This window comes from Scyliorhinus torazame, chromosome 17, assembly GCF_047496885.1.
Source record: "Scyliorhinus torazame isolate Kashiwa2021f chromosome 17, sScyTor2.1, whole genome shotgun sequence".
Lineage (NCBI taxonomy): Eukaryota > Metazoa > Chordata > Chondrichthyes > Carcharhiniformes > Scyliorhinidae > Scyliorhinus > Scyliorhinus torazame.
Window position 1 is genome coordinate 27,543,084 of NC_092723.1, and position 13,663 is coordinate 27,556,746.

A 13,663-nucleotide genomic window follows, 5' to 3' on the forward strand; every position below is an offset into this window, starting at 1 on the left:
AGTGTGTGGTTAGTGTAGCGCTTAAAGACAGCTCCGGCTGCCAGGCTCTTTGGCGCTTACTCTGGTCCTAGCAGTTAGAATGCCCACTGGGCCGTGAATTGCTCAGAATTCATGCCAGCGTAGTGCTGACCAATTAGCATGTCCTGAATTGCTCCAGAAATAGCGGCCCCAATGGGAATGCAAACCACACATAATTCAGTCCCGGCGTCAACATGAAGGGCGCGATTTAACCGAAAACAAACAGTCCTATTCTGGGGATTTAGCTGGGTAGTGCCAGGAACAACCCTGCTATCGAACGGGACTCTGTTAATTTTTTCAGGCACCAACGCGGAACGCCTTGACAAGGCCCCATTCTGTCCTATTTCCTGCACTGAGGAGCTCCACTTGTTAGTGCAGGAAAAGATCAGAGCATCATTTTTAAATGGCGCTCTGATCTCTTCACACACACCCCCCCCCCCCCGCCCCCACGCAACCCCTGGTTCCCCCCCAAAGCCCTAGCTCATCAGTTGGGGGTTCCTTGAGCCCCCCCCCCCCACACTTCATAGTGCAGGGAACCCCTGGGCCCGATCCCCAATGGGTAAAATGTCATGTGGGCCCCGCCAGCCTGGCATCCTGGAAATGCCACGTGGGCACCATAGCAGTGCCAGGCTGCACCAAGGTGGCACTACCACAGTGCCCAGGTGGCACTACGACAGTGCCCAGGTGGCACTGCCAGGGTGCCAGCCTGGTAGTGCTAAGGTGCCTGGGTGACATCAGCGGTGCCAGTTTTCCACCCTGTCCAGAGGCCAATTACGTGGAAGCATCTGATTGCCTGAAAGACCCCCCCTGAGTGTCTTTCCGACTGATTCCCATTAGTGGAGACAAGTGCTGAACAGCACGCGGCTGGCATCTCCTCGGCGAGGCCGCCTGTTCCCAGGGTCTGGTTAGTTCTGGCATGGGCATAGCTAAGTGAGCTTAACTGCACACATCATTGTGCAAGTCTCCATACTGCCCATTGTGGGTGTAATCCAGATCACGAGATTTTGTTGGATCTCGCAGGACATAATGACCGTCGGGAATCCCGGAAGAGGGATTTACCAGCCTCGTCCGTCCCAATTCTGACGGGACACAGCCGGTAAATCATGCCCTTCTTCCAAATGGAGAATTTCGCCCATTAAATCAGTAATTTCAAAATATATCTATTTTGGAGCCCAACGTTGCAGGGAGCACAGAGCTTTAACATCTGAATGAGTGGGAATGGAGAATCACATGGTGCTGCCATTGCAAAATAGATTTACAGCAACAGAAATAGCCTGTCCACAAGTACAGAAATCTGATGCTGTGAAACCTGGGCTTGAAAATCAACTAGAATGGGCACCAATTCAATTTCTGTATTTCTCTGAACTGAGTTGGTACTCCTTTCTTACAGTAAGATAAAAGTTCTCATCATTTCGCAATTTCAAAATAGACTAGGAGTTTATTGCCTGAAAAGGTTTGAATGGGTCTCATGATGAGATTTGGGCTGGTTAAGGGAGGTGCTTGATTATATGGAAACTGTTTGAGACTAGGCTCTTTGAATAATTGAAGAAGCTCGTGATACAGATGGAATACAGCACAGTTGTGTTTTTAAAAATGTAAGATCTAAGCTCCTTTCTCCAAACCTGACTGTGTGCTTTAATTTCAACCAATTCAGAGTAAATAAAACAATGTCTAAAACTGGAATTTATTATAAAATGTTTTACAAGACACATGGCAGATATTGAAAATTACTGCAAAATCTGTGCTCTCAAAGAGTTAATGTTCTATAATTGAGGGAAACATCAAGCATGGAACAAGGCCATTTCTCATTATAGTGGAGAAGAATTGCATCCTGTTGAGCCCTGGTGTCTGTGGATCTCTTGCTGGATACTGGCCTCCCAGTCACTGACAGGTGGTGAAGGAAGACTGACAACTATTCTTTCCGTAGCCTTAATAAGCTGCTTTGCTCTTCTGCCTTCAATTCGAGCCTGCTGTAATGACAGAGGCTCTATCCATGGCTATCTGTCCTGGGTTCCATTGTTTTGCATATCATATACCAATGATACAATCATGCACACAATGATCAACAGCAAAATATGCTCTTATAGAATCCCTACAGTGCAGAAGGACGCCATAAAGCCCATCGAAAGAGCATCCTACCTTAGCCCACTCCTCCACCCTTATCGCCGTAACCCCACCCAACCTTTGGACAATAAGGGGCAATTTTAGCGTGGCCAATCCACCTAACCTGCACGTCTTTGTACTGTGGGGGAAAACTGGAGCACCCGGAGGAAACCCACATAAACACGGGGAGAACGTGCAAACGCCACACCCACTGTGGTCAGTCACCCAAGGCTGGATTTGAACCCAGGTCCCTGGTGCTGTGAGACAGCTGTGCTAACCACTGTGCCACCGTGCTCTGGTTCTTTCCACATGACAACACAATCATGGTGTGCATAGTGATATTGTTATTGGATTAGTAATTCACAGACCCAGGGTAATGCTCTGTGGACCTGGGTTCGAATTTCACCATGGCAGATGGTGAAATTTGAATTCAATTTTTAAAAATCTGGAATTAGAAGTCTAATGATGATCATTAAACCATTGTCAATTATCGTAAAAACCCATCTAGTTAACTACTGTCCTTTAGGGGAGGAAATCTGCCACCCTTACCTGGCCTAGCCTAGGTGTGAATCTAGACCCAAAGCAATGGAGATGACTCTTAAAATTCTCTCTGAAATGGCCAAGCAGTTAGAAATGGGCAATAAATGCTGGCCTAACCAACGACCCCCACGCCCTATGAATGAATTTTTTTTAAAAAGCAATAGTCTCTCGTCACTCCACTTGAAATCATTCATGTGAGCTCCTGGCAGAGGCAAAGAACCAGAAAAAATGCAAAACACAACTTAGACCACAATATGTGACATCACCTAAACAAAACAATCATTAACGCACAGGAAGTAGGTCAGATACAGCTATGCAGCTACAAGAATTCTCTTCTAGTTTGTGAGATCAGAATGATCAACTCGTATCCACTTAACACAGCACAGTCTCCTATTGAGACCAATATCAGAGCTGGCTTATGCATGATGACCAAATATGTTCTATCATTCTGTGATAAATTACTCTTGCGCAAAGGGCTCAATTAAATATTAAAATATATGGTAAAATATGTAACTAGGCCCTGGCACGATTTTCCAGTCTGGAGCTCTACCTAACCGCACTTGGTGGCAACAAGCTGTGTATGCTCGTGAGCAGGATCTTGTCTGCTATTTTTACCCTGCCTTTCTCCTGCTTCATTTTAACCTTCCTTGACATTGGCAGATACGGGAATAATTCCAAAGGAGCAGAGCAGGTAAATGCTACTTGCAAAATCACACATAATGTCAACAGTAATTCAGTTATTTAGCAAAGTTCAAACAATAAAGAGGTGGAAAAGGACACAAGATTTGAGATTTTGTTGCAATTCACTCTACTCTGGCAGTGACAAGACATCAAACCACCAGCTACAGACATGTTAGAAAACGTTTTAATTGCAGTATTCTCGGGGTGAAATTATACTGGATGAACAAAGGTTTTGAGAACAATTCAGTTCAGAGCTGCGCAGTTTCCACCCATTATTGTTCTACATGCCTGACACATTGACTTAGTCTTGACTGACGGGATGTGCCTCTACAGGCTCTGGGTCAGGGTGGATGGAGGCAGCTGCGCAGAGTATAAGCTATTGCAAAAGGACTTTAGACAGCCTGCAACACAGTGGTGGCAGTGCCAGTCACAGTCAAGGTCACTACGACCTTCACCCTTTCCTTCCTTGGATCCCTTCTGGACTGGCACTGTGGCATCTGTCAATATGCTGTCCATACATTTATTATTTATTAAACAGATGATTGTCAGGTTTTCATTCCCATTAAATACTGCCAGGTGTTTTATGGCTACATTTCCTAAAGCACGGAGGTCCATGGCAGAAGTGTGAGCACTTCCTGCTCCCCCTCAATCAGGCACTCTGACTCATTTATTGCTACCGCCTGAAGCTGACCAACAATATCCTCTGAAATCCTAAAGCTTGCTATCTTCAAAGAGAGGATATTTTCATTATCTCATTTTTATTAATCGTTTTTAGGATACCGACAAAGGGACATTTATTGTCCATCTCTTTAGGGAGGCACGGTAGCACAGTGATTAGCACTTTGCTTCACAGCGCCAGGGACCCGGGTTCGATTCCCGGTTTGGGTCACTATCTGTGCGGAGTCTGCACGTTCTCCCCTTGTGTGCGTGGATTTCCTCCGGGTGCTCCGGTTTCCTCCCACAAGTCCCGAAAGACGTGCTTGTTAGATGAATCGGACATTCTGAATTCTCCCTCAGTGTACCCGAACAGGCGCCGGAGTGTGGCGACTAGGGGATTTTCACAGTAACTTCATTGCAGTGTTAATGTAAGCCTACTTGTGACACTAATAAAGATTATTATTATTATTATTTTTAAATGCCCTGAAAGATGCTGGAACTGCTCCTCTAGGAATTGGTTTTATAACTGAACAGTTACCTACAGGGAGCTAGGGCTTTTCTCTTTGGAGCGGCGGAGGATGAGAGGTGACTTAATAGAGGTTTATAAGATGATGAGGGGGATAGATAGAGTGGACGTTCAGAGACTATTTCCTAGGGTGGATGTAACTGTTACAAGGGGGCATAACTATAAGGTTCAGGGTGGGAGATATAGGAGGGATGTCCGAGGTAGGTCCTTTACTCAGTGAGTAGTTAGGGTGTGGAATGGACTGCCTGCTATCATAGTGGAGTCGGACACTTTAGGAACTTTCAAGCGGTTATTGGATAGGCACATGGAGCATACCAGAATGACAGGGAATGGGTTAGCTTGATCTTGCTTTCGGACAAAGCTCGGCACAACATCGAGGGCTGAAGGGCCTGTTCTGTGCTGTACTGTTCTATGTTCTATAAAAGCACAATGGGCAGCAAGAGTCATCACACGGTGTGGAACTGGAATTACATTTAATCCACACAGATCAGCAATTGTAGATTCCTTTTTCTGTATGATATGAGTGAACCAGCTGGCCTTTTATGACAATGGCTTCATCGTCAATTTCCTGGTTCCAACCTACAAATTAACAGATTTATTGAAACTAATATCACAACTTGACAACTTGGATGTGATTTGAACTCATAGACTCATGACTCTAGGGCTGCAAATATCATCTAATCGGTTCATACCCAGACCTGTATTAATAGTAAATTCACACAGGAGTACAGTCCCTTGTTGAATTTTGCTTACAAGCAATTCAAGATGGGTACAAATCTCAAAATGGTAAATTGGGAAAGATTTGGCGAGTCTATTGTCGCAAGATTTCCTTACCTTATATTCCATTCCCCTTGCCATACAGGTCAACTTTCCATTTACCATCCTAATTCCTTGCTGTACCTGCATACTAACTTTGTCTGATGCATGTACAAGGACACCCAGATCCCTCTGTACCGCAACATTCTGCCATCTCTCTCCATTTAATTAATATTCTGCTTTTGTATTCTTCCTGCCAAAATGGACAACTTCACATTTTCCTTACATTATACTCCATTTGCCAAATTTTGCCCTTGACTGACCTGAATCTCGTGACAGAACCTTTTGTGTCCTCCTCGCCACTTCCTTTCCTACCTATCTTTGTATCATCAGAATATTTGGCTATATTAGTCAGCCCCTTTATCCAAGTCATTAATATAGATTGTAAATAGTTGAGGCCTTGACAATGATCCCTGTGGCATTCCACTATTTACAGTTCGCCAATCTGAAAATGACTCATTTATCTCAACTCTGTTTCCATTAGTTAGCCAACCCTGAATGCATGCAAATATATCGCCACGAACACTATGAGCTCTTATCTTGTGTAGTAAAATATTATGTGGCACCTTATTCAATGCCCCTTTTTTTTAAATCCAAAAACCCTAGAAGCCCTCTCACAAACCAACACATCTTTTGCCTCTGTTGGGTGTTCAAAACCTCCTGCAGAACATCTCTTTTCTCATTAATTTCTCTTCAAGTCAATCATTCCTGCTATTTCTTTGTTAATCTCTTTCCTGCCCTTCTAAGGTCTTTGAGACGTTCCTATCCTTCAAGTCACCATTGTAATGTTAGTTGCTGATGTTCCCTCCCCCATCCACATTCACCTGCTTCAGCTCGTGGTTAACAGGTTAGTTATATATATTTATGGTTTATGAAAAACTGAATTTTAAATTGATTTCCAACGTTTCATCTCACAGATTACAGCTTACAGCTCAAATATAAAATAAACCATATTTCGTTTTGCCTTTGAGGAAAGAAAGGGCGTCATGTGATTCAGGGTTGTCATGGAAAACTATCTAGGCAATGAGTCACATGAGACTTAGTTGTGGTTGGAGAGCACTTGTGTTTGTGTGTACGTGTGAGAAAGAGAGAAGGGGGGCAAGCGTGTGAGTGAGACAGAGCACGTAAGACTGTGAGAGAGAAGTGGGAGGGAGAGAATAAATGAAGGACAGAAGGACAGAGCATAAGTAGCTGGGAGATTGATAGAGGAGCTTGCATTCTGTCTCTCCAAACAGCAGGTTGTGAGACTGCTGGTTTATAAATCTCAGAGGCGTGTTAGTGCAAAGCTTTGGTCTATTGCTTCATAAGTAATGTTCAAAATACTAATGAATATGACAGCACCGGTAGAAATCTCATCACCCTGTTGAGACTCAACAACAAGGCAAATCTATTTATTCTACCCTTTAAAAGGGACAGGAGATGTTCGTGACTGAATATATACACATTCATACGTGCAAATATGTACACAATGTGAGTAAATGTTTCCATTTGCATGGAGCAGTGCATAACTCAATTGTTTGACCCTGAGAATTCAACAGGTTTCTTCTGCTTTCTATGACATCATTCGATGAACAAACCTTTCAATCCCTTTGATTTCAATGTTCCAGCTGTTTCTCAACGTCCAGTGTCTCAGATGTTAATTACCCTTTATAAATGAAAAACCATCTCAGCGAGCCTTTTTGTGATGCTGACCCTGCTTCCTTCAGTTTTTCTTCCCTCGGTAACTTCTTTATCTGGTTTATGTTCTACGTCCTGGTAAAGTGTGATCACGGCGAGGTCTACAGAACTTAATGTTCTGAACTTTAGTTTGTAAAATGAAGGAGGAAGCCTCACAGTCCCTTCAAGTCTGTTCGACAGGAACAGGAGAAATCCATTCTGCCCTTCACGTCGGTTGTACAGGAAAAGGTGGAGACGATTCAGCCCTTCGAGACTGTTATACAGGGAAAGGAGAAGGCCATTCAACCCGTCAAGTTTGTTCTGTCATTAAATTCGATTTTGGTTTATCTTTAACTGAACTCTATCTGCCTGTCTTGGTTCCCTAAACTTTAGTTCTCATGTCTAATAAACATTTATTGATCTATGGAGGGTACGGTGGTACAGTGGTTAGCACTGCTGCCTCACAGGTGGCACGGTGGTTAGCACTACTGCCTCACAGGTGGCACGGCGGTGCAGTGGTTAGCACTACTGCCTCACAGGCGGCACGGCGGTGCAGTGGTTAGCACTGCTACCTCACAAGCGACATGATGGCACAGTGGTTAGCACTGCTGCCTCACAGGCGGCACAGTGGTGCAGTGGTTAGCACTGCTGCCTTACATGTGAAACAGTGGTTAGTGCTGCTACCTCACAGGTGGCACGGTGGTGCAGTGGTTAACACTGTGGAATTTGCACATTCTCCCCGTGTGTGCGTGCGTCTCCCCCTCACAACACAAAGATATGTAGCGTAGTTGGATTGGCCACGCTAACTTACCCCTTAATTGAAAAAAATAATTGGATACTCTAAAAAAAAATTAAAAAGAAAAAAAATGTATCAATCTGAGTTTTGACAGTTTCAAATTGACTCCCAGCTCGAACGGCTTCCTGAGGAGAGAGTTCCAGATTTACGCTCCCCTTTGTGTGAAGAGGTGCTTCTTCAACTCACCCCGAATGTCCTGGCTTGAATTTTAAGATTTTTCGCTCTTTTTATAGATTCCCCACTCCCTGCCTCAAAAGGGAATAGTTCCTCTCTACCTTCATAAAATAACGGAAAGGACTATTTACAAACTAGAATTGAAGAGTGTGGTTGAGCGAGTTTGTAGAAAGACCATCTAAAGAAATATGTTCACCTGTCCACTTTCTGTGTATAACTGAAAACCTCCATTTCCAGAAACACGTTGGATTCTGATTATGACCCCAGCCCTTGTGATCTTTTACATCCTTTGCGGGGGAAAAAACCTTCCATTTGTTTTGATTTGTGTCCCTGTGTTTTGCAGTAGATTATAGTTTGTCTCAAAGTGAAGCATGAAGTGAACCATCTGAAGTTAGCGATTTAAATCGCTTTGTCGGAGAGTTCCCAGTGCAGCACAATTGTCCAGGGAAAGCTCGCTCTTATGGACAATTTCCGGATTAATTTTTACCTGAGAACTTCCCAGAGGAATTCTTCGGGGTGTCCCTAAATGCAACGCTGGGGAGCCAGGAAGTTATGGGCCACTTTCAGTTGTCTGGAGGTAGCTATCCTTGGTGCTGAAATCAAAGTTTTACATCTTTGTACTGCAGGTGACAATTCATATCTCCATCTTCCCCAGTTAAAACAAATCCATCAATCTCAGACTTAACATTAACAGTGACTTCCGGTTGCGGCTATTCCTAGGTAGGTCGCACAGTCGGCAGCTCCTGCCGATAACGGACTTTTGGGCCCTTTTAAGGAGCTCCAGCGGCACTTTGACGACGATTTCCGGTGTGGGAAGGAAACAGTGAGGGTCCCCCAGTGCTGTATGGAGTGGACCAGGAGCGGGGCGATCAAAAAAGCGGCTTTGGAAAAGAGAGGAGAACGGGCGCGAAAAAGCAAGATAGCGGCTGGCGGGGATCAGGCAGCGTGGGCCCAGTGGTCACAGGAGCTGCAGGAGTTTTTAAGAAACTGCTTTGCGGATTGAAAGGCAGGGATGCTGGCCCCTATGAAGGCGTCGATTGAAAGGTTGGTGAAGACCCAGAAGATGCAGGGGATGACGATTGAGGAGCTGCAGCAGAAGGCCTCTGATAATGAGGACAAGATTCTGGGCCTGGCGGTTAGAGTGGAGGCGCACGAGGTGCTGCACAAAAAATGGCAGGAGAAGCTGGAGGACGTGGAGGATAGGTCAAGGAGGCAGAACCTGCGGATTCTGGGTCTCCCTGAAGGCGTGGAGGGGTTGGATGCTGTGGCGTATGTGACCACGGTGCTGGGTACGCTGATGGGCATGGGGGCTTTCCCACGGCCCCTGGAGCTGCATGGAGTGCACAGAGTCCTGGCAAGGAGGCCAAGGGCGAACGAGCCGCTGAGAGCTATGGTGGTAAGGTTCCACCGCTTCACCGACAAGGAGTGTGTCCTGCAATGGGCGAAGAAGGAGCGGAGCAGCAGGTGGGAGAACACCAAGATCCGTATTTATCAGGACTGGAGTGCAGAGCTGGCCAAGAAGCGTGCGGGATTCAACCGGGCCAAGGCGGTCCTTCACGGAAAGTGGGTGAAGTTCGGGCTGTTACAACCGGCGAGGCTGTGGGTTACATATCAGGACCGGCACCACTATTTCGACACGCCGGACGAGGCGTGGACTTTCATCAAGAATGAGAAGCTGGACTCGAGTTAATGGACTGCAGTATGTTGTGGGGGTTGTTGGTGGGGGCGGTGTTATGTTGGGGTTTTTCCCGTGTTTTCTTGTGTTTTTGTGGCCCCTTTGCCCTGGGTCCTCAAGGCTTTGGGCGAGGTCGCAGTTGGGAAGAGCTGCGTCACAGGAGGTGGGGTCGGCCCAGACAAGGAGCGCGGTTTACCCGTGAAATGGTGGGGGTGGCATCTGAAGCTGGGGGTTTGAGTGTACGGGACTTTGTTTTGTTTTTCTTTCTCTGTTCACACGGGGTGGAGGGGGGGAACTCTCGCTGCCCCACTTAGGTGGGGGGGGGGGTTGGAGATGGAGGCGGGAGCGGCCGGGGTCAGCATGAGTCAGCTGACTTACGAGAATGCAATGGGTGGGGATAGGGGATAGGGGGATTAAACGGATGCTTGACTGGGGGGGGCGGGCTGAGATACTGCTGTGCTGACTGAGAGAGAATCGATGTTAAAGGGGGGAGTCCGGACGGGGAGCTTCCGCCTGGGGGGCTGGAGGGTGCGGGAGGCGTGGGCACGTGGCTGGCCTAAAAAAGGAGATGGCTAGTCGGCAGGGGGGAGGGGTAGCCCCCCGACCAGGCTGATCACGAGGAACATGAGAGGCCTGAGTGGGCCGGTCAAGAGTTTTCATACTTAAACAGGCTAAAGGCAGGCGTAGCCATGCTACAAGAAATGCACCTGAAGATTGCGGATCAAACCAGGCTGAGGAAGGGATGAGTGGGGCAGGTTTTCCACTCAGGGCTGGATGCGAAGAACAGGGGTGTCGCAATCCTGGTGAATAAGCGGGTGGCATTTGAGGCGGCGGGTATTGTGGCGGATAAAGGGGGTCGATATGTTATGGTGAGTGACAGGTTGCAGGGGGCCCAGGTGGTGCTAGTGAGTGTGTATGCTCCGAACTGGGATGATGCAGGGTTCATGAAGCGAATGTTGAGTAGGATTCCGGATCTGGAGTCATGCAGTTTGGTAATGGTGGGGTACTTTAACACGGTCCTGGAACCGGCACTGTATCGGTCTAGGTCGAGATCGGGTAAGAGGCCGGCAGCGGCCAAGGTCCTGAGGGGGTTCATGGACCAGATGGGGGGAGTGGATCGGTGGAGATTTGCCAGGCCAAGGGCGAAGGAGTTTTCCTTCTTCTCCCATGTGCACAAGGCGTACTCGCGGATTGATTTTTTTCGTGGTAAGTAGGGCGCTAATCCCAAGAGTGGAGGGGGTGGAGTATTCGGCCATTGCGATCTCGGACCATGCCCCACACTGGGTGGGTTGGGGCTGGGGGTGGAGAGAGGCCAACGCCCTCTGTGGAGAATGGACGTGGGACTACTGGCGGACGAGGAGGTCTGTGGGCGGGTTCGGAGGTGTATCCAAAGCTATGTGGAGAGCAATGATAATGTGGAGGTTTCGGTGAGTGTGGTCTGGGAGGCGCTGAAGGCAGTTGTCAGAGGGGAGCTAATTTCAGCCAGGGCCCACAGAGAGAAGAGGGATAGGATGGAGAGGGAGAGATTGGTGGAGGAGATACTTAGGGTGGACAGGAGGTATGCGGAATCCCCCGAGGAGGGGTTGTTGAAGGAGCGCTGGAGCCTGCAGGCGGAATTTGACTTGCTTACCACAGGGAAGGCTGAGGCTCAGTTGAGGAAGGTACAGGGAGCAGTGTACGAGTATGGGGAGAAGACAAGTCGGGTGCTGGCGCATCAGCTGCAGACGAGAGAAGCGGCCAGGGAGATTGGGGGAATTAGAGATGGGGGGGTAACACGGTGCTGAGCTCGGCAAGGATTAACGAGGTCATCAAGGACTTTTATGGCAAATTTTAGGAGTCAGAACCCCCGGAGAGGGGGAGGGGATGAGGCAGTTCCTGGACCAACTGAGGTTTCCACAGGTAGAGGGATTGGGGGCCCTGATTGAGATGGAGGAACTGGTTAAGGGGTTAGGGGGTATGCAGGCGGGCAAGGCCCCGGAACTGGATGGGTGTCCCGTAGAGTTTTATAGGAAATTCTCGGAGCTGCTGGGTCTGCTGTTGTTGAGGACTTTCAATAAGGCTAAGGAAAAGGGAACCCTTCCCCCGACGATGTCGCAGGCTCTGATCTTGCTTATCCTCAAGGGGTATCTAAGCCAGAGATCGGAGAGTACTATATTTAGCTTTCGCATTTAGATTAGAAATCTAGTGCTAGGAAACAGATAGTTAACAGTAACTTTGAAAAAATGTTAAAAATATATTTTTTTTAATTGATGGAGTTTAATCCAGACAAATGTGAGGTAATGCATTTTGGAAGGTCTAATGCAGGTAGGGAATATACAGTGAATGTTAGATCCCTCAAGAGTATTGAAAGTCAAAGAGATCTAGGAGTACAGGTCCACAGGTCACTGAAAGGGGCAACACAGGTGGAGAAGGTAGTCAAGAAGGCATACAGCATGCTTGCCTTCATTGGCCGGGGCATTGAGTATAAGAATTGGCAAGTCATGTTGCAGCTGTATAGAACCTTAGTTAGGTCACACTTGGAGTATAGTGTTCAATTCTGGTCGCCACACTACCAGAAGGATATGGAGGCTTTAGAGAGGGTGCAGAAGAGATTTACCAGAATGTTGCCTGGTATGGAGGGCATTAGCTATGAGGGCAGCACAGTAGCATAGCGGTTAGCGCAATTGCTTCACAGCTCCAGGGTCCCAGGTTCGATTCCCGGCTGGGTCACTGTCTGTGCGGAGTCTGCACGTTCTCCCCGTGTGTGCGTGGGTTTCCTCCGGGTGCTCCGGTTTCCTCCCACAGTCCAAAGATGTGCAGGTTAGGTGGATTGGCCATGCTAAATTGCCCTTAGTGTCCAAAATTGCCCTTAGTGTTGGTTGAGTGGGGTTACTGGGTTATGGGGATAGGGTGGTGTGGGCTTGGGTAGGGTGTGCTTTCCAAGAGCCGGTGCAGACTCGAAGGGCCGAATGGCCTCCTTCTGCACTGTAAATTCTATGAAATTCTAGGAGCGGTTGAATAAACTCGGTTTGTTCTCGCTGGAACGAAGGAGGTTGAGGGGCGACCTGATAGAGGTCTACAAAATTATGAGGGGCATAGACAGAGTGGATAGTCAGAGGCTTTTCCCCGGGGTAGAGGGGTCAATTACTAGGGGGCATAGGTTTAAGGTGAGAGGGGCAAGGTTTAGAGTAGATGTACGAGGCAAGTTTTTTACGCAGAGGGTAGTGGGTGCCTGGAACTCGCTACCGGAGGAGGTGGTGGAAGCAGGGACGATAGTGACATTTAAGGGGCATCTTGACAAATACATGAATAGGATGGGAATAGAGGGATATAGACCCAGGAAGTGTAGAAGATTGTAGTTTAGTCGGGCAGCATGGTCGGCACGGGCTTGGAGGGCCAAAGGTCCTGTTCCTGTGCTGTACATTTCTTTGTTCTTTGTTCTTTGTTCTTTGAGATAAGGACCCGCTGCAATGCGGCTCCTCTAGGTCGATTCCGCTCCTTAATGTGGATGCCAAGCTGTTGGCCAAGAATTTGGCCACTAGGATCGAGGACTGTGTCCCGGGAGTGATCAATGAGGATCAGACGGGGTTTGTGAAGGGCAGGCAGTTGAATACGAATGTGCGGAGTCTCCTTAATGTGATCATGATGCCCTCGGAAGGGGAGGATGCAGAAGTGGTAGCGACAATGGACGCGGAGAAAGCCTTCAATCGGGTGGTGTGGGAGTAACTGTGGGAAGTGTTAGGCAGATTTGGGTTTGGAGAGGAATTTATAGGGTGGGTCAAATTGTTGTATCAGGCCCCTGTAGCGAGTGTGTTGACGAACCGGCTGCGGTCGGGGTACTTTAGATTACATCGAGGGACGAGGCAGGGGTACCCCCTGTCCCCCCTGTTGTTTGCCCTGATGACCGCGCCGCTGGTCATTGCGTTGAGGGAGTCCAGAAACTAGAGGAGGTTGGTTCGGGGGGGTGGGGGGGTATTGTGTTTCGCTGTATGCGGATGACCTGCTCCTGTACATTGCGGATCCGGTGGAGGGGATGGGGGAG